At 39.6% G+C, this 27,360-nt stretch overlaps 1 long non-coding RNA gene across 3 annotated transcripts; it reads right to left on the bottom strand.

Annotated features, from left to right (window-relative positions):
* LOC147644740 (uncharacterized) lies at positions 1 to 27,360 on the bottom strand. Of its 3 annotated transcripts, none has more exons than XR_015273539.1 (4): positions 27,242 to 27,360; positions 1,060 to 1,230; positions 682 to 982; positions 1 to 620 (listed from the first exon to the last, which is right to left on the bottom strand). It is a non-coding gene; the product is annotated as an uncharacterized LOC147644740 (long non-coding RNA). The 3 variants fall into 3 exon arrangements; XR_015273540.1 differs by lacking the exon at positions 27,242 to 27,360 and adding an exon at positions 16,376 to 16,653; XR_015273538.1 differs by lacking the exon at positions 27,242 to 27,360 and having other exon boundaries at positions 1,060 to 1,283.

Below are 27,360 nucleotides of genomic sequence, written 5' to 3'. Positions count from 1 at the left end.
TTTTATTGTAAATAACATATTAGTTTATTACTTAATTTTGAATCTTTCCTTTTTGTCGGTATCGGGTTTCGGTTCTGCTCAACCCTCCCCAACTCTCTTTAATATGTTGTAGGCGGATTATGAAATAAAAAATAAAATTGAATTAGAACGCTTAAAAAGATTAACAATTTTTTTAATTAATTAAGTTAGTATATTTTCTGTTAACAGCTGTTATTTAATAGTAACCAACATTTTTTTTTACTTTTAAGTTTTATAATCTTATGGCATTTTATTTCAAAGGCCACGACTTAAACATATCCAATTTAGGAAGATTTTCAAGCTACATTACAAAACTATTTATTTAATAGCTTGTTCGGCATTGCTCGATTATTGGTATTAAAACTTTTCCAGCCCCAACGAAAAGTTTTAATGTTTGTAAGTACTTCATTAATATGCTCAGCACTTTATTAATATGGTAGCTTGAATAGTATTAAATGCCAGAGGAGTGTGCCAGTAAAAACTCCACATGTTGGTCAATCCATGTTCAGGTTTTTTCTTGTCGTTAAGCCTCTTATTTCATATATTTATTAGTTGAATTAACTTCCCATTTCCGCACATGAGTAATGGAGTTTCGGTCGTTGCTGTATTGAATAAAGATGTACATCTACCGAATAATTATTTCAAAAATATCATGAAACTTACATGAGGCAGCGGTAACATTTGTTTATGCCGAAAAACGTGCAAGGTAACAGGCAGGGAAATTTAGTCTTTGGAGCACTGGAACATTTGACAGTCTTGCTTTTGCTATAAGGAGACGACACATTTTTGGCGTTTCGTTTTCCATACCGAGAATTAAGAAAAAATCGTTCGTTTCGTGGAACAATTATAAGGCGTCTGGATTTAGAGGTTCCCGTGCTAGCCGCGGTTCCTGATGGATAAGTACTGCTTGAACGACCAAAACGACTACCTATAAAAAAGGCCGGGCGTTTTTGTAAATCCATTCCTAGAAACAAATAACATTTAAATACTTTAAATTATTATAATTTATGTGTTCTATATCTGAAACTAAGTAAAACAAACCGTTGTTTTTATCGATATTAGATATTGTATATGATGAATCTCTTGGAATTGCAATTACACTTTCCAACAGCATTAAACACATTGGAATTAGTATTATGCTAGTATAAAATTGTGGCAGCTGTGTCAGAAAATGCTGCGATATCCACATCTTTGGGCGTACTGAAAATTATTCTGCAAAAATGTTAAATATAAAGTAATTATACTGAAGTAAATAAAATTGTACCAATGGAATACTATAAAAATCAGCATCAACTAGAAAATCGCAAATTAGGTCTGTCTAAATGGTCAGACATATGGCTTTAATTTAAGCTATTTTAAATTATCAAATTAAACCCTCATACATAGAAATTCGGTATGCAGTTGTTTTATATGCTGTTGATCACGTAATATATATTAATATAAGTGTACGTTTTTTTTAAAATATATTTATATATTTAAAAATATATATTTCTTTTAATTTTTCGTTTTGGTTTTAAATAGCTCTCTAACGAGCTCCTTTGTGTGAAGCTATCTATTAATGATAGCTCCATTTTTTTTAGCTGTTCCTGCAAACCATTACAAGCCATTGTCGGAACTTTCTATTTATTGGAACCACCTTTCCGCTATTTAGATGGTTTCCAGTAGACTTTTGGATAGAGACAGTCCTAGGTGATTTTAATATCCCTGGTGGTCCCTGGTGATATTTGGTAGTCAAATAATTCCATTCCAATATTCTCCATACATCTACACAACATGACTTTATCGCTGGCTTGATCGACATTTTGCTGTCTCAAGTCAACCATGTGCAAAATTCCTTACAGCTCTTGCTTAATATTTGTTTCGTCTCTCATCCTGCAAGAGTCAGTTTAGCCAGGGTGGCGCCTGTGACGCAACCCGAAGATCCGTATCATCCTACTTTCGATGTGACACTTGATATTGGGTCTGACTTACAGAATATATCTGCCCGTCAAGCCAAAAAAGTGCTCTGACTCTGACTCTGACTTTGAACGACTGAATCAATTAATTTACAGCGCTTGATATTTAAGAAATTCTACCCAAGCCTTTAACGTAAACATAAACAGTCACAGCGCATTGATACAAACAAAAGACCCAGCTCAATATTGTAAGCAAAGATTGGTGGCTGATGCAATGAGAGCATAATTTTCGAAATTATTCAGTGTCGCCGAGGCTTCATACAGAATTGTAAACAACTTAGATTTCAGTCTTAAACGAATATCCATTGTGAGCAGAATAAAAATCTTGTGAAATAAAAACCCAAATAGTTTTATTCAAACGAGAAACTTGTTAATATATATGAGTTTAATTGGTCCGATCTATATATACATGTGTACTGACATGGCAGTTGCGTGGATATTTTTTATAACACCATGAATTCATTTTATACTGAATGTGTTCCGTTATACTATCCGCCAATCTCGAATAAACCGCCATGGTTCAGCCTACTAAAAAATATAAAATCTAGGCTGTATGCTTATTTTAAATTCACCGTTTATCAATCTGCCCTTTCATCTTATTTATCAGCTCGGTCAAACCTTACCGTACTGAACGCGCAGTGTTATAAAAACTATTTAACTCGTTGTAGGGCCCAGTTCTCACAAGACTCAAAAAAGTTTTATAATTTTGTTAACACTAAACGTAAGCCTAAAACAAATCCTTCCTCGCTTTAATTTGAAAGTTCTACCTCAAATAATGATCAGGCAATAGATGATTTAATTTCGCAGTTTTTTCAAACAACTTATTTAAACTTTTCGAATTTACACCAGACTTATTCCTACGCCATACCCCAATCAAACTTAATTTTCTGTCCTAGCCTAAACGAAAGCTCTTTTCTTTAGATTTTCATCGTGTCAAGCCAGTTTATTCGCCAGGTCCCGACGGAATTCCTGGCTGTGTGCTTAGGTATTGTGCCGACGCTCTGTGCTATCTCCTTCTAAAATTGTTAACCTAGAACCCTAGAAACCTCCCAGTTTTTCATTATTTGTAAGGAATCGTTTATTAGTCCTCTCCACAAAAAAGGTAGCAAATTGGATGCCAGCAATTATAGAGGAATCTCTAAGTTGTCGGCCTTCCCTACACTATTCGAAAACATAATTACTCTTCACTGGCAGCACCTTTGTAGATCAGGTTATTTCCAGAGCTCGCAAATAACTGTCGACCGTTTCTCGTTGTCTGCAAATAAGTGTCTTTTCCTGACACTTTACGAAAAAACTCAGAGAGCAACCGAAATAAGAGTGCTTAACTGAGCTCGCTCGCGCTCAGAGCGAAACCGTTTTTTTTAATTCTGTTTTGTTCTGGTTGTTCCAAGACCGTTTTGTCGTGTTCAGTGAAGCAAAAAGTCTTTTGCATATGTATTGGTATACACTCACACGCATAGGCAAGCAAGTCGTTAAGCGTCTGTATTGCGATCGTGAATTGAGTGTGTGTGAGTAAATGCAAAGACCGTTTGCGTTGAGTTTTTCGGTCAAATAACTTATTTCTCTATGTCAATATGGTTTTAATAAGCGAAGATCAACAACAACAAATCTTTTGGAGCTCTCTTTCTATATTATTAAGAGCTTCTATAATAATTTTCAGACAGATGTAATTTTTACTGATTTCAGTAAAGCAGTAAACCATTCTCTCCTCGTAAGAAAACTCGATTTAATGGGTCTTCCAAGTGATCTTCTTAATTGGATCTCAAGTTATCTGAATGGCAAGACGCAAAAGGTCATTTTTATACCCTTGCAGGGTATTATAATTTCAGTCAGAAGTTTGCAACGCAGTGAAGGAGGCACCTCCGACTATATAAAGTATATATATTCTTGATCAGGATCAACAGCCGAGTCGATCTAGCCATGTCCGTCTGTCCGTCTGTCCTTCTGTCCGTCTGTCCGTCTGTCCGTTTCTACGCAAACTAGTCTCTCAGTTTTGAAGCTATCTGAATGAAACTTTGTAGCTAGTCTTCTATATACTCTCACTCGTATATATGTCGGAACGGGCCGGATCGGACGACTATATCATATAGCTGCCATAGGAATGATCGGATAATTTTTACAAAAAAATTTTTAACTTTTTCAGTTTTCAATAGAATTGGATCAAATTTGAGATATAGCCATTCTACTATACTCTACAATTTTGCATAAAATTTTATGAAAATCGGACTACTATATCATATAGCTCCCATAGGAACGATCGAGAAATTAATACAATTAAATTTATAACCTTTTTAGTTTTCAACTGATTTTCATCAAATTTTAGGTATAGGCATTTTATATTAGTCTTAAATTTTGTGTCAAATTTCATGAAAATCGGACTATTATATCATATAGGTGCCATACAAACGATCGTTTGATGTAGAGGAAAAATGCAAATCTTTGAATGTAAAACTGAAAATATAATATATATAGGTGAATACAATGAAAGCAGGTATTACTTCATTGTTTTTTAACACAAATATATATCATTTATATTGTATGGTTTTTTATTCATAGAAGTTCTATCTGCAAGGGTATATAAACTTCGGCGTGCCGAAGTTAGCTTCCTTTCTTGTTAAGAATAATTTATCTAATGCTCTAAGGGTTACATATGGCGTCACTCAAGGAAGCCATTTGGGACCCTTATTGCTTACATTATTTATAAATGACCCACAGTCTTGACTAACTCCAGAGTGCTTATGTATGCTGATGACGTCAAGCTTTTCGTGCAATACAAGGACGTCGCCTGCCAGTCGGATTTACAAAACGATCTCAATTTACGTACTTCGTTCCTAAGCTTGCTACTTACACGCTGAACTGCTGCTCGTTGGAAAGAATTAATTCAGTTGATGATTTTGGCGTCCGCTTGGACCCAAAACTTGACTTTATTGATCATATTAAGTCTATAGTGAATAGAGCCAGGGGTGTGCTTCAATGATCCCTATGTTAATAAAGCCTTATATACCTCTTTAGTTCGTCCTATCTCAGCCTCTCAGTTTCGCGCCTACTTATACTTAACCCAACCGGCACGTGCCTAGTTTCATACGGGTCACTTGTATGTACTGGCCGTAATGCATCAACGTCAAGAATAAAAGAAACGTTTTAAGCCACCCAAAGAAAGTAAAGAAAATATGGATATGTAAATTTTTCCGATTTTCTCCAGGCTGCACTGCCATCTGATTTCAAGCGAACCGAACCCCCTCTAAAGGAAACCTTCTCAATTAGCAGAATTCGCAAAGTTGGTTCTAATTTCACCTTTCCATTATAAACTATTATTTGGATCACCATTCCAAAATATATATATATTTTTTTTTATATTATTGTATCCCTACTCCCACCCTGCTTATCAACCTAAATATAATTTATTAAAGCAGTGATTAGTCGTTAAGTATCGAAAGTTTAGGAATAGTATCTCGAAACGGGAATAATAAATTTTAATTTTTAACGATTTAGTTTGACCTCTGAAAAGCAAGTGTTTTTATGTATGCTCTTTAAATTTAGCATTTAAAATATCTTTACCCATACAGGAAGCTAACGGAAGGCACGCAGAAGTTTGTATACCCTTGTAGATTGCAAATCAATTTTTTAAGTTAATACAATATAAGTTGTAAGGATGTTAATCACGGGCCAGGTTAAATTCAAAGTCGGACCAGGGTCCTCCACAGAAACATTTCTTTGTTTGCGAGGACTTGTCAGGATAGTTGGCCAAATGGCCTAAATTAAGGTTGGGATAGGATAAGAAGGTGGGAAAGGGTTGATCCGTAAAGGATCCTTCATGGCATCCAGCTGACCAGGATCGGCCTTGTCACCCGGTTGTACCGACCCGTTTCCAGCCGACAACCGTGCGTGAGTTGACTCGACGTCACAGCCTCCGTCACTTGGTGGCGTGCACCTCGATCTGGGAGAAATGACTCGTTCGGGTTGGGTTGAGATGGTCCCGGTTCCGGGCACCGGCCGCTCCAAAACCCTACTAGGGTGCTGGCAGGAGCCTCCCCGATCTCGTCAGACGGTTTCGGATACGTCGTATTCCATGTAGCTGACGTGGAATTTTACTCCCGAGGCACGTCTGTACCTTGCATGCACTAGGTGGACTGATTGTATGTGTTGAGAATCTGAAGACAAAGCGACAGCATCTAGTGAATGAGTAAAGCTTCTGTTTGTGGTGAGAATACTTACTGATTTTATTAATGAAACTTAACGGGGTTTATAGCTAACAATGGATTGACAAAAATGCATATGTTAACATAAATAATGTGTAAGAACTAATGTGGGTTACGGTGTCTTATTACATGGAACTAAGAACATTGCCCCACTCCACTTGCTCATGTCAGCAGAATATACATACGTACTTGACCTGGTAATTGAAACTTAATTTTATGAGAAAAACATATTGCTGCGATTGAAGAGTTATTACATAACATATTGTTGTTTTTGATTATTATCGCTTAAATTTACTGGCGCGACTTAATAAAGGCCACCTTGTAAAAAGCTAGTCGGAGTAGAGGCTACCCACACAGCTGCATCGATTGTGCCTGACCCGAGCTGTGTGTATGCCTACCGGCAGCCAATATCATGACCAGGCGTTGCCTACATACGCCTTGGTCCGGATTTTCATCATTTACCAACGGCCAGGCGTTGCCAACACCCGCGTACGGCCATCATCTCCGCCGGTCTCAGCACACCTGCGCCATCATCATCATCGCAGCCAGCCAGGCGCAGCACGCTAACACGAACATCATCATCACCATCATCATTAGCCGGGCGCAACACACTTGTGCACGCAGACCACGAACTTAATAGTTGTTTGTTTTTTACCTGGAAACCCTATAGAATGGAGTGTTCTTACAAGAAGAGGGTGATTAACCTAGTCGAAAGCTTTACTAAAGTCCGTGTAGATCACATCGGCTTAAAGGTTACGTTGGAAGCCTCTAATAACAAATGAGGTACTTTCCAAAAAACTAGTTGTTGTTGATTTTCGCCTCATAGAACCATGCTGACATGGTGAAAAGCCGATCTGCCTAAGTGTTGCAAGTGGCGAATAATTACATTCTCGACGAGTTCAGTGATTGCAGGGGGGGGGGGGGGGGGCACAAGCTTCGGCACAATACCTTACCTGGTGAATATATTGGCTTAACACATTGAAGATCTAAAATAAATACCTTTATCTCTGACTTGAAGTGGTAGAGGGAGAATAAGTTATTTTAAAATACTCCGCAATAAGATCGGCGATGGCCGGGCAGAGTTTAAGGTGGTGTCTTAATATGTAAGCGAGGAGGGCTATAAATTTGGTTTACGCTTAAAGTTAATGCGGTCAATTAGAGACCAACGGATAGGTTACCGGAACACTTAACGAAAAGAAAGAGTTCATGGCACTGTACAAAATGTCCACAGTGGTTGCCATGTCAGATCACGTGTACAGATCGGACCAATGAAATTCGGATATTAAAGTACCTCGCTTCTGGTAGTCAGCTTTTCAAAAGCAGCGGACTTTAAAAGCTTTTGGATTAGGATTAATTTCTATGATAATACCCGTATCGATAGTCACTTTGAAAGCTGGATGATAAGAATCTTCAGGTTGCGTCAATGGAGGAACTCTACTAAGCTTAACACCTACAGGATCAGAGACGAAGCACAGATCAAGTAAGCGGTTTAATAAGTTTTGCACATGGTTACCTTAAGGAAAGGACAAATCAAGCAAGCCATCTATGAGGTGATGCTGTGCCGCAGTCTGAAGGACATTTGACACACCATCAGAAGACTAGCGAGCTCCAGGTATATTAAAATCCCCAGAGACAGTAGTTGGTCCCTTTCTGAAAGCCTTTTGAAAACGGCTCGAAAGGTGTTTCCAATAAGAAGGCTTTTTAGACGATGGGGGGATATACGAACAACTTTCAACAGTTTCACACAGATAAATTCTCTATGCGTGAAATCTTCAGACACTACCATTTCCGATATAAGTCAGGAGTCAACTGAAATTAAAAATCCACCTACTCGCTGGAAAAGCCGGTCTAATCTATAAATTGTGTACTTACCCGGAAGAATTTCGGCTCAGAGTATCTCCGTCCTTAGATTTTGCCGGCTTGGGTTGTGCTCCCACAGGTCGTGTTTTCTTTTTTAGCCACGTAATCCTTAACTACTACGTAAAAAGTTTGAAGGATATGCTTATATTAAATGATGAAATGGCTCTGGTATATGAAAATTTAAATTCTTCCACCTTGACATTATCGGCCTGGGTTTTGCCTTGTAGAACATCTTCCGATGCGAGATCAAGGGCAAGCCTTGAAACAAAAATAGTTTTCGATGATGAAATTGTCGACCGATAGTCCGGGCGTTAAGGGGCCCTAAAATGGAATCAAACGCAGTCAATGATTCTGACACCGCAGCGGACAAAACGGAAATTACTAGCGAAGCTGTTACCGTTATCCCCACGCTTGATTCGGTTGCCGAATCCTTTTTCGCTCCAGATCTCAGAACCATTGGACTTGGTACTGGATTCAGGAGGTGTGGCGCGGATTGTGGGAGGTAATGCGTTGCTGTGACTCACACAGTTGCTGTCGACCAGTAGCGGATTTTATGAGTTTTTAACTGTTTCATACTGTTAAACTGAGTGTCTAACATAATTTAATCCGTTCCTGGTCTGGCGCATGAAGAACATAATTTCCCTTTCAACCGATCAACAGGCCTAACAGCAATAATGAAATCCCTGGGGAGCGGGAGAGTAAGAAAGAGAGAGAGAGAGAGAGAGAGAGCAAGAGAACAATTGCGCGTGAGCTGGAGCTTTAAACCACTTAGCTGCAGCCAAAAGCAAAACGAATCTCAGGCGGGCAGAAAAAAGAACGGGATAAGAACAAAAGGAAAGTAAGAAAAACGTAGCATAACGGTGTATATAATTAATAATATTTAATGAAGAATTGAATGAAACCCCGGTGATTTAACTCAAATAAACACACAAATTCGGAGCGCAAAACAAAAACCCGACCGTCCGCTATGAGGTGATAGACGAAGATTAAAAGCACTCAACAGTGAAGGAGTAAAAGTGGTAGCATACGCAGAATATATAGACATTTGGCATTATCCCTTGTAAAAATAAAATTAAGCGTTTCACAAGAAGAAAAAAGATCCTCAAAATTCCTCGCATAGAAGCTAGGGAACTAGAACTATCACAATCAAGCAATGTATCTGGGAGTGATACTACTATCATAGAAAAAAAACATGAATGAAAGAGTCGAAAAACCAAGCTTGGCATTTTACTCATGTAGGAAAATGTTTGAAAGACCTGGCCTACCACCCAAAGATAATAATATGGTTCTTCACAGCGGTTGTTAGACCCATACTAACAAATGCAGCACTGGTAAAATGGTCAACATTAGCTAAGACCTATAAAATCCAGAAACTTACTAGGATTCAGGGATCGGCATGCGCAGGTGCCACGGGTGTCCTCAGGATCAGGCCCCGAGGCCTGTTCATTCTGAACATTATCCCAATAGAATATTTAATCAGGAAGAAGCACTAAGCAGACTAGTAGAGGAAAACAAATAGCTTGGGTGCCCGGACTCAACGACATCCCAGAAAATGAAAAAACTGACGAGCTGACTGAAAGGGTTAGAGGAAAACTTTGAACACAACAGACACTCTAGTCTCTCTGAACTCTGTCCAGACGGAAATTCACGATCAATAGAAACTACTAGCCTGCCAGGTAGAGCCGTATGATGACAGAGCACAGGCGACCGAAACTATGTAGACCAGAATTTAATAAGGGGACGATTGAGCAACCATCTGGACCACTGGATCGGCCTGCCCTATAATACACACTGCAGAAGATTCAAGGAACTGAACGAGCAGGAACACCAAAGTCATCTTACAAAAAAAAAAAAAAAAACCATAGACATCAAATAACAAATGCTTCATTGTAAATTTAATCTCTACGGCAGTAGTTAGTAATCCTACTATATAAAAACTCATAAAATCCGCTACTGGTCGACAGCAACTGTGTGAGTCACAGCAACCCATTACCTCCACAATCCGCGCCACACCTCCTGAATCCAGTACCAAGTCCAATGGTTCTGAGATCTTTGGAGCGAAAAGTATTCGGCAACCGAATCAAGCGTGGGGATAACGGTAACAGCTTCGCTAGTAATTTCCGTTTTGTCCGCTGCGGTGTCAGAAACATTGACTGCGTTTGATTCATTTCAGGGCCCATTAACGCCCGGACTATCGGTCGATGTTAGTAGCAATACGTTACAAGCAATTCCATCATCGAAAACTATTTTTGTTTCGAGGCTTGCCCTTGATCTCGCATCGGAAGATGTTCTACAAGGCAAAACCCAGGCCGATAATGTCAAGGTGGAAGAATTTAAATTTTCATATACCAGAGCCATTTCATCATTTAATATAAGCATATCCTTCAAACTTTTTACGTAGTAGTTAAGGATTACGTGGCTAAAAAAGAAAACACGACCAGTGGAGACACAACTACCAAAGCCAGGAAAATCTAAAACCGGAGATACTCTGCTCTGAAATTCTTCCGGGTAAGTACATAATTTATTGCAGTTGACTCCTGACTTATATCGGAAATGGTAGTGTCTGAAGATTTCACGCATAGAGAATTTGTCTGTGTGAAACTCTAATTCCGGGTAGTTTTGTTTTACCTCTTTGTTCGTATATCCCTCCATCGTCTTAAAAGCCTTCTTATTGGAAACACCTTTCGGCAGTTCGGGCCGTTTCCAATTTCTTTCAGAAAGGGACCAACTACTGTCTCTGGGGATTTTAATATACCTGGAGCTCGCTAGTCTTCTGATGGTGTGTCAAATGTCCTTCAGACTGCGGCACAGCAACACCTCGTAGATGACTTGCTTGATTTGTCCTTTTCTCAAGTTAACCATGTGCAAAACTCATTAAACCGCTTACTTGATCTGTGCTTCGTCTCTGATCCTGTAGGTGTTAAGCTTAGTAGAGTTCCTCCATTGACGCAACCTGAAGATTCTTATCATCCGGCTTTCGAAGTGACTATCGATACGGATATTGACGTCATACTTTTTTATCCGAATTTCATTGTATTGCTCCCAGCTGACGATGATGGCGATGATGATGATCGTGGTTGGCGCGGGTGTGCTGTGACCGGCGGAGATGATGGCCGTACGCGGGAGTGGGTAACGCCTGACCGTTGGTGAATGATGAAAATCCAGACCAAGGCGTGTGTTGGCAACGCCTGGTCATGATATGGACTGCCGGTGGGCATACACACAGCTCTGGTCAGGCACAATCGATGTAGCTGTGTGGGTAGCCTCTACTCCGACTAGCTTTGTACAAGGTGCCCTTTGTTAAGTCGCGCCAGTAAATTTAAGCGATAATAATCATAAACAACAATATGTTGTGTAATAACTCTTCAATCGCATTATGTTTTTCTCATAAAATTAAGTATCAATTACTAGGTCAAGTGCATATGCATATTCTGCTGACAGAAGCAAGTGGAATGGGACACTATTTTCAGTTCCATATAATCCCACATTACTTCTTACACATTATTTCTGTTAACATAAGAATTTTTGTCAAACCATTGATAGCTATAAATACCGTTAAGTTTCATTAATAAAATCAGTAAGTATTTTCGCCACAAACGAACCTTTTACTCTTTAACCAGAGGTTGTCGCTTTGTCTTTCAGATTCTCAACTCATACAATCAGTCCACTTAGTGCATGTACTAGTTGCGACAGCGAAAGGCAATAACTTATGCACTAGAACCTCGAAATATTTAAGGTTCTACAATGACTTTCGTTGAGTCATATGACAAATACAGATCGGTCATAACCGAGGCAATGGCTCAAACTGCAAGCCTAGTCAGATGCTGCGAAATTTAAATCAGCGTGTGAGTGCGGCTCATATCGGCATGACGCCGACAAAAAGCGGAAGCCGATTCCATCAAACGGGCTCTGAAAGAGTTCTCAACGACCGGAATGATCATTACGAGTGGTTTGATAAAAATACTTTGGTCACAATCCTCAGAAATCCACTTTTCGGTTCATGAAGAATGCGAGGACCCGGTCGAGGAAAAATATGACATGCAGGCTTTCCTCCGCCTAGAATGGAATATTCAAACAGAGTTAGGGGCAAAATCAAAACTCATCAAGCCATAAGACGGCACTTGTAGATTTAGCCTTCCACAATACTACGGGGATTTACTCAAATGGACACAATTTCTGATTTATTCAATTGCATGGTCTTTAATTCTAACATGCCGAAGGGTACGAAAAATGTGGTATTCTAAAACCACCGTAGCTGAAAGATTGAAAGACATATTGATCTAAAAAAAAAATACTACATGAGCGCAAAGGAAATATTCGCTAAGGCAACTAACCAGATACCCCAGACATAGTGGCAACAACAACACATAAATAGTACCGTTCCGATGTCATTAAAGAAGTTTTATATTACAACTAATGAGTCTCTGGTTTTGGATACCTTAGTGATTGCAGTTATCAAGCATTGGATTTTGAAACATAGCAGCTTGAACGAGTGTTAAATAGTTCTAGAGAACCAAAAGAATCAGCAAGTTCAAGATATGGGAACAGGAACAGGAGGCCAACAATCAAAAAGGAAGCAGATAGCACAAGGATGTATTTCCGCCAGCGCTGGGAAGTTACGAAACTGTCCATTCTGAAAACGGAGTCATTGTCTATTTAAATGTGATGTGATGTGATGATTTTCGCAGCAAAACAATACCCGAACGCGTCAATTGGGTACAAAAACAAAGAATGTGTGTTAACTGTTTCAGCAGTGACCACAAGGCAAATATAGGCCGAAGCCGTACGTTTTTTAAATGCGATAAAAAACACCATACATTGCTTTATCTTGAAACCACATCAGGCTCAATAACCGAGCCACAATCATTTTCTGTCGGTGCAGCAAGTAACATGAGATACAACCTACTGCCCACAGTCAAGTGTCAGTGCAAGCAAGCAACGGTGAGATGGCCACGTTCGAGCTCTGATTGATTCAGAATTAAAAGTAAATTTGATCTCTGAACGAATGGTTTTAATGCTGCCACTGAAATTCAATTGTAACTCTTTACGTAATGACGGTTATTGGAGGCAATCCAAACACTAGCCGACCCAGAGTCAACGTTCTTATGAAATCCATTTATAACCACTTTACGCAACAAGTACAAGCGTTTGTGCTAACACACATCATAGCTTATCAACCGGCTCATCAGTTAAAGTCAAGTCTACAACTCCCAAATTACATTGCCCAGCCAGATCAAAACTTTGACAAGCCGGAAAAATTGACATGCTTATCGGAAGCAGAACATATTGAATAATCCATCGCTACTACCAATCCAGATGCAACTTAAGCCTAGAGGCCTAAGTCTCCAAAAAACAAAACTCGGATGGATGGTCGCCGAAAAAGTTTCATCGAAGCACAACTTAGCAGCGGCAACGCAGCGGCAACAAAGAGGAAGAAAATCAAAACATTTTAGAAGCAGAAATTTAGACACCATAGAAAAACCTCTATTATCGACAGAAACTCATTGCGAAAATCATTTCTTAGGAAACCTCCAAGTTGCATTAGATGGCAGGTTCTTTGTAAAACTTAAATTTTCTGAAAAATCCTCAGCTTTGTGGGCGTCTCAGAAAACTGCAACAGACAGATTCCTGGCATTGGAGCGACGGGCTTTACCAGAGATCTGTAAAGGCTTTGTAGACTTTATGGAGGAATATAAACAACTTAGGCACATAAAACTAGTGGATCCCAAAACCACACCACTGTGTGCGGAAACCTGAAAGTAGCACTACAAAACTACAGGTAATTTTCGATGCTTCCTGAAAGACAAGAAGCAATAAATCATTGAATGATATGTTGTACAGAGCAAACTGTTTGCAATTTTGCTACGCTTTCGCACACTCAAGTACGTGTTGACAGCAGACAAAGAAAATTTATCGCCAGGTGTGGATTCTATCTGATGTTCAGTTCCATCAACTAATCGTCTGGCGAAAGAAAACATCAGACGATCTCAAGTCTTACCGACTCAAAATCGTCACAACGGTACGACGTCAAATCCATTCCTAGCTACAAAGTGTTTGGATTATTTGGCCGAGAAAACCAAGAACCATTTACATCCGTTCTCTAAATGATTTTTACGTCGACGACAGTCTTACAGGAGCATCCCGGATGCGGTCTAGATTCAATAATAACTAAAAAAAAATACTTCTACCGCACGTAGAATAATCAAGTACTAACAACAATGATTAAGTGCTAACCCAAATCCCACAAAAGAATCTGTTATGTGGACGCTCACAAAAGAGCAAAGCCTCAACTATCACGAAACGAGTGGTAAGTTCTGAATCATTACAAATATTCGATCCACTAGGACTATTGGCCCCCGTTGTGGTAAAGGCAAAAATGTTGAAACAAACCCTGTGGGAGTTAAAAATGGGCTGGGACGACGAGCTTACTCAGCAGCTTCAGATTGACTGGAAAAGTGACCGCGCTGAGATGCAAGCTTTAAATAATATGCAGATTCCAAGGCACATCTTTGATGAAAAGATACCAGTTAGTCAAGAAGTACACACTTTTGTCGACGCTTCAGAGCGCGCATACGGAGCGGCAGTGTATCAACATACCACTCAAAATCGAGAGTAGCACCATCATATTAGATGGGAGAAGTTAGGTTACTTGGAAACCTAGAAAACTGGGAGTGCATACACTGTTTCGGATTTCACCATAACCGCCAAAATTGCATCATCCAGATTTCGTAGTATTGCTATCCCGTTCCAGAAATCAGAGTTCTTGCCATCACCCTTTCTCTCATTCAAAAATCAAACCCTCTTTTTCAATTCCGAGTCAGTCGTTGCAAACACCTGAAACAGGCCAGTCGAGTTACGAAAGCCGAAATTTCCCGTTTAGAAAAAAGTCTATTAATGTAACTTGTGAACTTTACCCAAATCAATTAAAATAATTTGAAATATCCCTACAAATTATTGGGGGCTGATCGGGAAGAGTCCATGTAAAAGTTTAAGAAAAGTATTTTAACACAAATACTAAATGGAAAACTAGCTACAGCGGAGGAAAATACAGACATTTCAGGAAAATTAAATTAAATAAAGCATGGGAGGAAAAACTATTGGAAAGTGTCATCGAAGAAGCATTTTCTAACTGAAAAAGTGAATTCCTGCATGTAGTGGGAGTCTACAAACCCAAAAACTTAGCACCACACAAACGAAAACCATTGTGTGTGAGAGATTCCACGAGAACGACAAAACAGAGGAACTGGCGTACGACAGAAATCAAATTCGACGAAACGAAGCGAGCGAGTTCTGTAAAACTTTTCGAAGACGCCATCGCAGAGTAGCAAGAAAGAGACCACTTGAAAGAAACAGAATTGGAGGAAGGCAAAAAAGAAAAGTAAGACTAAGTAGACTACGTAAAAACGAGAGAGCGAGTAACATCCGAAAAGAGAGACAAGCATCTAAGCAGCGAAGAGTACCTAAGAGACTGATCACCGGCGAATACACCACGAAACGACGAATTTCGTAATGAAGAGCAGCAGTACCGACGAGCGCAGAAAAGCAGACTACACTAAGGCAAGAAAGGAACGTAAAGCTAGTAGAGGTTGCGGAAAAGACGAATTTCGCAACACAGGAGGACTTTACTACCATCGTAATCACTGGCTGTGGGTGTGCGAGAGCCGGTGTCACTTAATCGCATTGTTTGAAGTCACTTTTTGAAGTCTACATATATAATTTAACAATTTAAATTATTTGTAATCTGCTTACGTACTAGACTTCTGCATGAATATACTCATTTGCAGCACAACAGTACTGTACAGTAGTGTAGTGTTCTTAAAAATACTGCACTCATTTCTTACTGTACAGTATCTCAGTAGGCCAGAAAAAGATAGCACAACATTTTCAGTGTACCCACTCCGAGTGAGAGCAATAAATGGTTGTACTCTTCGTAAGTGAGTACTGTATTTGTAACAGCTGTACAGCTGTACAAGCTAGTTGACTGTGTACACCTGTCAGATGAGTGCAAATGAAAACGACATAGAAATAGTTAAAAAATGCCAACTTTCGCTTTTAGGTCTCAGAATTCAATAGTCATAGACAAAATTAAAAAAAATATCACAATATTGCCCTGTTTTTGTTTCCACCCACTAATAAACTAACTTAACTTAACTTAACTAAATTCTCTGAATTAGAAAAGGAACAAACTTTTAAAGATGTAGATGAAATTATGAAAAATTAATTAAGCCTGCACAAGTCATAGATAATATATTTGCCGATTATTCGGAACATGTTCAGAGTACTAATATTTTGCAATATATTCAGGATAAACTTTAAACAAATAAAAATATAAATAAAGCTTACAGTGAAGATTTTGATGTTCTGCAGTGGTGGTCAATTAATAAAGACCGTTTTCCTTTACTGTATCAAATTAGCTGCGAGTAGTGCAGCATCGGAAAGGGCATTTTCTGTTGCCAAAATTTTAATTTGCAATTCAATTCTTTAATCGTATCCTTTTTATGACATATATAAACACGAGAACTCTATATGTGTGTATGTACCAGGCATGAAGTTTCACTCACTTTACAGTAAGTCAACTGCACAGCAAAACATTGTACAGTGCCTTGCTACTGTACACCAATTTCGATGAACTCATCAAAAGCTGTACAACTATGAAATGAGTGAGAACACTGCCAATCGAAACCGACAATACTACCCTCCTCACTGACACCCAAATATACTGAGTAGAAAAAAAAGTGTGCCCACTTTTAGACTGAGTAACGCATTTGCCGTTTTGGGTGCATTAGTGCAGACTATTACGTACTAACATGGAAGCTAGAACGATTCTCGACTTGACTCTTTTAGAGAAAAATTAACGGATTCTGGTTTGAATACGAATGGGCGAAAGAGCGCTTTGCAGGATAGATTGTTTGATCACTATGGCATAGATGTGGGTGCTGGAGGATGAAGATGCCATGAGTGTTTCCGTTCATCCAACTATCAAGAAGCTAGTTAGAATGTTAGTTCAAGATTCACCCTACGCGATGTTCAGGACAGTATTTCATCATTCTCTGGTTTAGATCACGAAGACGTTAATCATTGGTAGTCTGAATTCGAGTACGTTGCAGTAACTGATAAAAGATTCATTTATGCAAAACAACTTTTGAGTGGAGCAGCTAAGCTTTTATATTAAAAGCACCAACAGAATTAGGGGTTGAGTCAGCGTTCAGGCAAGCGGTAATTGAAGAGTTCGGTAAAAAACTATGCTCAGCTGAAATACATAAGATTCTGGCAAAGGCATAAGCAACTAAAGGAGACAAGTATCGAGTATTTGTACAGCATGATGGAGATCAGCAATTCGATTAGTCACATTGCCAAGGACTGCAAGGGAGAGATAGTTTGCTATCATTGCAAGTAGAAAGGGCACATCTCTAAGAACTGCGTTCAGAAGAAAAATAATATCATCGTTAAGAATGAGCAGGCAAATGGTCTTGACGTTAATGCTGGATAACGGTCAATCTATAAAAAGATAGAGAAACTGAAGGTTTGACTTTTGTAGCAATGATTGATTCAGGATGCGACTTGTGTTTAATGAGGGAAGACATTTTCAAAAGTTTTGAAGGTTTAACACTCAAGCCAGTAGTTAAACATCTTAAAGGTATCGGCAAGGGTGAGCTAAAAACGATTGGATGCTTCGATCTCAGTCTTCAAGCAGATGGCGTATGCTTACCACAACTTTTCATGTAGTCAAACAGAATGAGTTGGAGTACGCAGCCATTATAGGAAATGATGTGCTACAGTCTATTGATGTGATGTTCAGTCTGGAAGGAGTCGTATTTAAGGCAAAAGAAAGCGACTTCACTACGGCATTTAAAGGAATGCGAATCACAGAAGTGATCGATGAAGTCTCCGTTCTTGAAAAGATCGATTTATCTCACCTGCAAACAAGTCAGAAGCTGAAAGTAGAAGATCTCGTTAAAGATGACAATCCAGCCAAGTCACTAACATCTCCAGTTAATATGAAGATCGTATTAGAAGATGATATTCCAGTATACCAACGCCCACGACGCACTTCATACGAAAACAAATACTTCATAAATTAGCAGGTAAAATGCTTTCAGAGGGAATAATTGTACCAAGTTGCTTAGAGATCAAAGAGATTTTGTTGCTACTATCGGAAACTTAACCAAAAAATAAAAAAGACAACTTTTCGATGACCTTAATTGACGATGTTCTGGATAGGTTACATGGGTAGAAAATTTTTACCACTCTCGACATGATGAATGGATTTTTTAATATGCCCATTGATAAAGATTCTAGGAAGTTCACAGCATTTGTGACTCATAACGGTCAGTATGAGTTCACGCATGTTCCATTTGGAATCTCAAATTCTCCGGCTGTGTTTTGTCCATACTTTTCAGCCATATATGCGAGAGTTTATTCAAAATAAGACAATTGTAGTATACATGCGGATTATGATTTCTACAAAACGATGGAATCGAGGCTTTGAAAATCATATAAGCGCAGCATGGACAGCTACGAATTAAGTGGGAGAAGGCACAATTTTTGAAGAGCAGAATAAATTTTTTGGGTTACGCGATTGAAAACGGAACCATTTTTCCAACTGACGAGAAAATAAAAGCTGTCGTTTATTTTCCAATTCCCCAGAGCAGGCAAGCTTTGCAGAGATATTTGGGTTTAACATCATATATGGGACGCTTTATCAAAGACTATGCCTCAGCAGCAAAACCTTTGAGTGACATGCTTCGGAAAAAAGGAAACCAGAAGCACGATAAAAACCTTGTTATGACTGAGCAGGGTATCGCTTCCTTAACCACTTGAAACAACTATTGGTATCAGCACCAGTACTCAAACTGTTTGATCCTTTGGCTGTAACGGAAGTACACACAGACGGGAGTAAATACGGCTTCGGCGGCGTTTTGATGCAGAAGGATCCAGATGATCAGCAATTTCACCCCGATAGAATTTATGAGCCGCAAAACAAACCCTTGCGAAAAGAAATACAGCTCCTATGAGCTTGGGGTGTTAGCCATTGTAAATGCATTAAAGAAATGGAGAGCGTATTTGTTGGGAAAATGTTTCACAGTAGTTACTGATTGCAACGCTTTTGCGATGACCATTAAGAAAGACGACCTACCGCCTAGAGTCGTAAGGTAGTCCATGTCATTGCAGGAATTCGAGTTTAATGTGGAACACCGAGCCGGAACAAAGATGAGATGCATTCAGCCGTTTGTCGTGGTTAATTATCTCGGATTCCACAAAATCACGTTTAATTGAAGCACAGAACAGGGATAACTGGATAAAAGCGGTAAAAGTTATATTGGGCAGCAATAAGGAACACGAAGACTTTTATTTGCAAAATAATATCCTTTGCAAAGATCCAGTAAATGAACTGCTAGTCGTTCCTGACTCGATGGCAGTGGAAATCATTGTCAAAGCACACAAGGAAGGTCACTTAGGAATAAAAAGGACCAGAGATATACTGGAGATACATTCCATTACATTCCAGGAATTCAGGTCAAAGTAGAGTCGTTAAAGGATGTGTAGAGTGCCTGATTATAGACTCCAAACGCGGAAAAAAGGAAGGACTGCTTTCGCCGAATAGACAAGGCCCTAAAAACCGCTCGGAACTTACCACATCGATAATGTTGGTCCACTTACCGACACGAAGAAAAAATACAACCACATATTATAGGTCGTGGATGGATTTTCAAAATTTGTCTGGCTTTATCCAATGAAGTCAACCGGAACAGAAGAGGTTATTGGAAAACTTGATAAGCAAGCAGCAGTGTTTGGGAATCCTCGCAGAATAGTTACAGACAGAGGAACCGCATTCACTTCAGGATCGTTTACAGAATATTGTAATCGCGAAAGTATCCAGCTACTTCACATCACAACAGGTTTACCCAGAGGCAACGGTTAAGTCGAAAAAAATTCATAATATTGTCATTCCGATGTTAGGTAAAATGTGTCAAAACAACCCAGTAAATTAGTATCGCCACATAGACAGAGTTCAACAAATAATAATCAATACTCCACCTAGAACAACTAAGTATACCCTTTAATATTTTGACAGGATTAAATATGAGAAATAAACTAAACGATGTAAAAGAACTTCTAGAAGACTTAGAAATTGAACAATTAAATGATTGAAGAGAGACTAAATTAAAAGAAAGCACAGGAAAATATTAAGGGAGTGCAGCAGGAGAACAGGAAAAACTTTAGTCAGAAGAGAAAGGTAGAAACTGAATATGAAGTGGGAGAATTCGTCATAAGGAGAACTCAGTATGGCACAGGAATAAAACTTCGGCCAAAATTTTTCGCCGTATATAATTACCAATAAGTTCAACCATGGTCGTTATGAAGTTATAAAGGAAGAAAATCAAGGTCCAAGAGTCACTTCGACTGCCACCCAATATATTAAAATCGAGTTCATATAGGGGCGAATGAAATTTCAGGATGGCCGATTGTGGGATTGGGAGAAGTTAAGTTACTTGAATTAAAAACTGGGAGTGCTTACAATGTTTCCGATTTCACCATAACCGCCAAGATTGCATCGTCCAAATTTCATAGTATTGCTATACCGATCCAGAAATCAGAGTTCTTTCGTCCCCCTTTCTCTCATTTAAAAATCATACCCACTTTTTCAATTCCGAGTCAGTCGTTGCAAATACCTGAAAGTGATCAATGGAGCAAGTCGAAATTTTCCGTTTAGAAAAAAGTCTATTAATGTAACTTGTGAACTTTACCCAAATCAATAAAAATAATTTGTAATATCCCTACATAAGCGAAATAAACTCTATAAGGTCTGGAACTATGCGCTGCAGTTTTTGTTCGGGAGCTGTACTTACCCACAGATTTAGAACGGATGTAAGCATGCCTAATGATAGGGTATCTGGGTACCTTTGGACTAATTCAACGGTAGTCCTCTAGCCCGATAATTGCATCCGCATCACCACACTTGGGGCGAATCAGATCGCTAAAATCGAAGCTGTTTTACACTAATCTCAGTGGCGCCGTCTATCATCAGCAACCCGGCAGATGTACTATAGCGAGGGATTGCCGCAAGCAAATAAACGAAGCATAACCTTTGACTATATGGACCAGTATTTCTACACGGTTCCTGCGACAAATCGTTCAAAAGTATCGACCACCGTTGCCAACGATCTGGAACGGCGGCGAAAGAAAGTGGATTTTGCCACATGTAAAAAGCAGATTGGAAGCGAGCTATACAATTGGTACAATTTGGTTTTGAATATAAACAACTTCTCACCCACAAAACGGTGGACAAAAGAATAACGATCATATCTTTGTCTCCTATAATTGGTAATCACCGACTTATCAGAGTCAGAGGGAGAAATTAGTCATACATTAACATACGATGCAATGCATCAGATCCTTCTTCCATACAATGATCCAATTGATGATATTGGGAGAAATGCATGAAGATAACTTCCATTTCGAAGCACAATTACTAAGGGCAATTGCCAGACAGCAATATTGGTTTCTGAATGACAAAACAATGACAAGGATCATCATTCACAGTTGTGTCAGATGTATTAGGGCTCGAATAAAATTATTGCAGCAAATTGGGGCAATCTACCAGCTGATCCAAGGGACACAGGCTAGGCCATTCTTCAACTCTGGAGTTGACTACTGCTGCCATGTTTGAATTCATCACAAAATCCATGGGAAAAGACCAGACAAGGCCTATACTGCAGTGTTCTCCTCTTTTGCTACCAAGCCAGTATATCTAGAGTTAGTAAGTGATCTAACGACGGATGCATTCTTAGCTGGTCTTCCACGATTTCTGGGTAGACTTGGAAAATGTCAGACCATTCACTCTGAAAACGAAACAAATTTCGTGGGTGCTAAAAATCAGTTAAAGGCGTTAAAATAAGCTATCTTTACGGAAAGGGCTCAGGCAAAAATCATAAGTCAAAGCAACAAGAAGCAGGTGTAATTTAAGTTCATACCGCCACTAGCGCCATCATTTGGCGGCCTATGGGAAGCTACAATAAAATCTGCCAAGCGACTATTAGTATTAGTTACAGACACCTTTTCATATGATTTGAAGAGCTCAACACAGTGATAATTGAAATCGAAGCGATCCTCAATTCACGGCCCCTTACACCGATGTCATCTGATCCGACGGACACATCACCTCTCACTCCAGGTCATTTCCTGATTGGGGGAATCACTCAGCGCTCCTCCCAATGCAATCTCATCCTACCAGGGAAAACGTTGGCAAAAAAATGGAAATCAGTATCCAGACTAAAGCAAACATTCTGAAATCTATGGTCTATGGAATATCTTCAAGAGCTTCAGATGCGCACAAAATTGAAGACCGCAAAATGTCCAAGAAGGACTTTTGGTACTAGTCAAGGAATACAACTTGCCCGTGATGAGCTGGCCAATGGAAAGAATACTGAAGACATATGCCACAAGGCAGACCGTGTCCGAGTAGTTGATGTCAAAACTGCATTAGGGATCTTTAAACGGCCAGTCACTCGACTTGCTCCCCTATTACATGAAGAAGTAGCCACAAAACGTCCTCGCAGTCCATCGAAGGTTCCACGGTAGAAGAAACTCCAGCACGAACTGACTACTTACCACAGGGATCTACATTTCCAAATCAACTACTGCTGGTATCATGGGAAAATGTTATCCAACTTTACCGACCACTTCATCTTCAAAATATCATTATCGTTGGTGTCCATCGCGCAGCATGAAGTCTTCAGCATCATCCCCATTCCAACATGGAAGGCAGGAAACTGGCAACAGTTAAACCTAAAAACAGAAATCATAGTCGTGAATGGCCATAGAGATCAGTTCATTGGATTCACCAAGAACGAGTTTGAGCATTGTCTAGAGTTGCCAAAGGATGAGCACATATGCTTCAATCACCAAGCCACATTTAGCGTGGAAAATCGATGGGAATTTCAGTTATTTAATAAGGCTGAACCGCTATGTGAGATAACTTAATTTAGGTCAACTGTTGTGGGTGAGCACTTATCAACGAAACAAATGGATGTTTACCACTCACACTCCTAGAAAACTTAAGCTGTGTGAATCGAAATACCTTCAGCACTGCACCTTTTAGGAACGGGCTTATTATCACTGGCCCCAGACTGCACTGAACGTACTTCAAATATCAGAGTTAGCACATTCAGCACCATCGTCAGCGAAACGAAAGCCACATACAGTATGTCAAGAAACTGTTTACACACTGAAAATTTAAAATATTTTTTGATTTTGCATGCAAATATTACGCTTTTAGTAAGATTTTTTAATTTTTTTTTCAATGGATATCTATTTATTGGATAATTCTTAATGATACTATTCAAAAACATAAACAAAACAATTTAAGATTTAACAAAAAATTAATAAAAATTAACTTTTCACATTTCTGACACTGTTAAGAAACTCTTTACACAATATAGAAAACTTACAGCTAAAAGGATATATTTAACAACTTAAACAATAATTTATTAATTTTATACTTTGTGTGCTCCCCCTTAGCATTTACTACATGCTGGATGCGTTTTTTCATGGAATTGGTTAAGGTTTCCAAGAGAATTCCAATGGAATTCTCTGCCACTCTTCCAGCACTGCAGTTTTGAGGTCTGCTCGATTCCTCAGTTGCCTTTTAGCCACTTTTTTCTTTGAATGAACCCACAAATTTTCAATGGGGTTCATGTCAGGGCTCTGAGGAGGTGTATCTATAACCTTTTGGCAGTTATACAGGAGCCATGGCCGCAAAGTTTGCTCCTTATGTTTCCCGGGGTCATTATCTTGGTAAAATTTGAATTTCGGCTTTTCTTCGTCCATTAAGCCAAATTTTTTAGCACTCTGCCTCAAATTTGATTGGAGTATGGAGAGATACTGCTCCAGCATTCATAGTGCTTTCTATGAATGCGAGCTCCCTGACTCCCTTGCTGCTTATACACCCCCAAACCATAACCGATAGTTTGCCAAATTTTTAAAACGCTTTACTGAAATCAGTATAGTTTACATCTGTCTGAAAATTATTATGGAACCCCTTTATAATATAGGAAGAGAGCTCCAAAAGATTTGTTGTTGTTGATCTTCGCTTAATAAAACCATGTTGACATAGAGAAATAACTGATCTACAAAGGTGCAGCAAGTGAGGAGTAATAATAGTTTAGAGATAGCCGACAACTTAGAGAGACCTCAATAATTGCTGGCATCCAATTTGCTACCTTTTTTGTGGAGAGGAATAATAAACGATTCCTTCCAAATAATGGAAAGTGGGAGGTTTCCTAGGACAAGGTAAACAATTTCAAAAGGGAATAGCATAGGGCGTCGGCACAATACCTAAGCACACAGCCAGGAATTCCGTCGGGACCTGGCGAATAAACTGGCTTGACACTATGAAGATCTAAGAGGAGAGAGCTTTGGTTTAGGCTCAGGACAGAAAATTAAGTTTGATTTGGGTATGTCGTAGGAATAGGTCTGGTGTAGATACGAAGAGCTTGAATAGGTTGTTTGAAAAAACTGCGAAAATTGATCGGCTATTGCCTGATCATTATTTGCGGTAGTATTTTCAAATGAAAGCGAGGAAGGATTTGTTTTAGGCTTACGTTTAGTGTTAACGAAATTATAAAACTGTTTTGGGTCCTGTGAGAACTGGGCCCTACAACGAGTTAAATAGTTTTTATAACACTGCGTGTTCAGCACGGTAAAGTTTGACCGAGCTGATAGAATAAGATGAAAGGGTAGATTGAGGACCGCTGAATTTAAATTTAGCGTACCATTCTCGATTTTTATAACGGAACACATTCAGTAAAAAATGAATTCATGGCACTGTAAAAAATATCACGGCAACTGCCATGTCAGTGCACATGTATAGCTCGGACCAATTGAACTCGCTTATAAAATTATTCAGCCGTTTAAAGTCCATCCTGCGAAAACATAGGACTTTATTGGCTGGACGGTCAAAAATATTCTGTACTTCACACCCGATATCAAGGGTCACATCGAAAGTTGGATAATAAGGATCTTCGGGCTGTGTCAGTGGCGCCACCCTTGCTAAACTGACTCTCGCAGGATCAGAGACGAAGCAAAGATCGAGCAAGCGCTGTAAGGAATTTCGCACATGGTTGACTTGAGACAGCGAAATGTCAAACAAGCCAGCGTAAAGTCATGTTGTGTAGGTGTATGGAGAGTATTGGTGGAATTATTTGAGCACAAATAGCACCAGGGATATTAAAATCTCCTAGAACTACCAACTCGTCTCTATCCAAAAGTCTACTGGAAACCATCTGAATAGCGAAAGGTGATTCCAATAAATAGGAAGTTCCGACAGTGGAGGTATGTAGGAACAGGTAATAAAAATGGAGCTACCTTTGATAGATAGCTTCACACAGAGGAATTCAACATCGTTGAATTCCTCGAAGGTTAATAATTCTGACGTGAGTGAGGAGTCCACCGCTATAAGAACTCCACCCCCGCGTCTGATAGGGCGATCTAGCCGATATACCGTGAACACAGCTGGAAAAACTTCGGAGCTCAGAATCTCCGGCTTTAACCAGGTTTCTGTGAGCACAATAACCTGAGATGCAAACGAAAGGCTATCAGAATACAAGTGCGGAGCCTCGTAAGCCTCTTGCATTCTGATAGGAAATAGCCTAAGGAGTGGGTTAGTTTTTTGGGTCGGGATTGGAAGACGTAGAAGGCGCAGTGGTATGATCAGGCCTGGGAAGAGTTATTCCTACAGGCCGCTTTTTCTTTTTCTTTCGCCTCGAACTCCTTAACAACGATATACTCTGGCCAGAAGTTGGGAGAGCAAATAGTGTTAAAGAGCTCGTTAGGGACATTTATTTTGAAAGATGAAATGTCCCTTGCGTAAGAAAAATTGAACTTTTCCACCTTTATCATAATTTTTTCGGCTCTGGTTTTGCCTTGTATAAAGGCGAGAACATCTTCCGATGTTTGGTCAGGGGAGAGCCGCGAGACAAAAATATGTCTCGTTGGTGGAACCGCTATCGGCTTTTGGCAAGGCAGATTGGTTATCTGCCGTGCCATTGTGGCCGGAATTCCGGGCCTAACACCCTGGGCAGATATATTTGTGTGCACGGGACTTTGAGGGATAAAATGTCGACCCCCAGGAATAAACAGAAATCACCGGCGGTACGGGCACTCCCGCTGCACATTCGGATACCGAATCTTTTCTAGCGCTCGATCTCAGCACTCTTGGAATTAATGCTGAGGTCGAGGGCTGTGCCGTGGCAGGCTGCTGCTGAGAGCCTGTTGCAGGTAGTTGGGGTCCGTCTACATGCTGCCCACCAATAGCAGTTATTTTGCGCCTAGGAGACTCATTTAATAGCGTAAGGCTATTAAATTGGGTGTGCCAGCGCCAAGAACATATCAAGAGTTTTACGAATACTCGTTAAAATGCCCTTAAAAGCGTTTTTGGTTTGCCGCATGAAAGACATCATGTCCTTCTACATCGCGAGAGGCCTCACAACAGTAACGCAGGCCGATGTTTTTCCTTACATCGTCCACCGTCCGAGCTGCAACTCCAAGCAGCCAGCAGCCGATTGTAAGGTCACCTGCAGCAATTGCCTTTTTGCTGGTTTTGACGAAACAGACAATATTTCAGGACATTATAAGGACTTACCACTGTACTTGTACTTGGAAAAAATAACAATAGAGCTATGAAGAAAGAAGTGAAAGAGTTCACAGCGAGAGCGAGAGAGCGGGAGAGCGAATGATATAAGAAGTGCAGCGGCACAGCTAAAGCGAGAGAGTGGGAATGCGTGGGAGATAAGTAGATAAATCGTTTGTCTGTTGCGACGGCGCAGACCAAAGCTAGACGAAGAAGGCACAAAAAGGAATGCAAAATATGCTAAAGCTAGCACTAGCAGCACAACTAAATTGGAAAATAAAACCAATTATATACACAAATTAGAATAGCTGCATGCACACGCGAAGTGAACGGGAAGTTATAAACACAAATTAGAAAATTTAAGTTAACCCCGTGGGATTTAGATTCAAATTTTAATACAAACGAGAGCGCAAGAAAAAACACGTCCGTTCACTTGGAAAGATGAGATGTTTTCCTGTTATTTGTTAGTTGAATTAACTTCTCATTTCCGCACATGAGTAATGGAGTTTCGGTCGTTGCTGTATTGAATAAAGATGTACATCTACGAATAATTATATTAAAAATATCATAAAACCTACATGAGGCAGCGGTAACATTTGTCTATGGAAAGGCGGGGAAATTGAGTCTTCGTAGCACTGGAACATTTAACAGTCTTGCTTTTGCTATAAGGTGACGACACCTTTTTGGCGTTTCGTTT

This window comes from Drosophila serrata, unplaced genomic scaffold, assembly GCF_035046125.1.
Source record: "Drosophila serrata isolate PLE 108 unplaced genomic scaffold, ASM3504612v1 contig_107, whole genome shotgun sequence".
NCBI lineage: Eukaryota > Metazoa > Arthropoda > Insecta > Diptera > Drosophilidae > Drosophila > Drosophila serrata.
The sequence above is the reverse complement of the archived record's forward strand: the minus strand, read 5'-3'. Positions and strand labels throughout refer to the sequence as shown.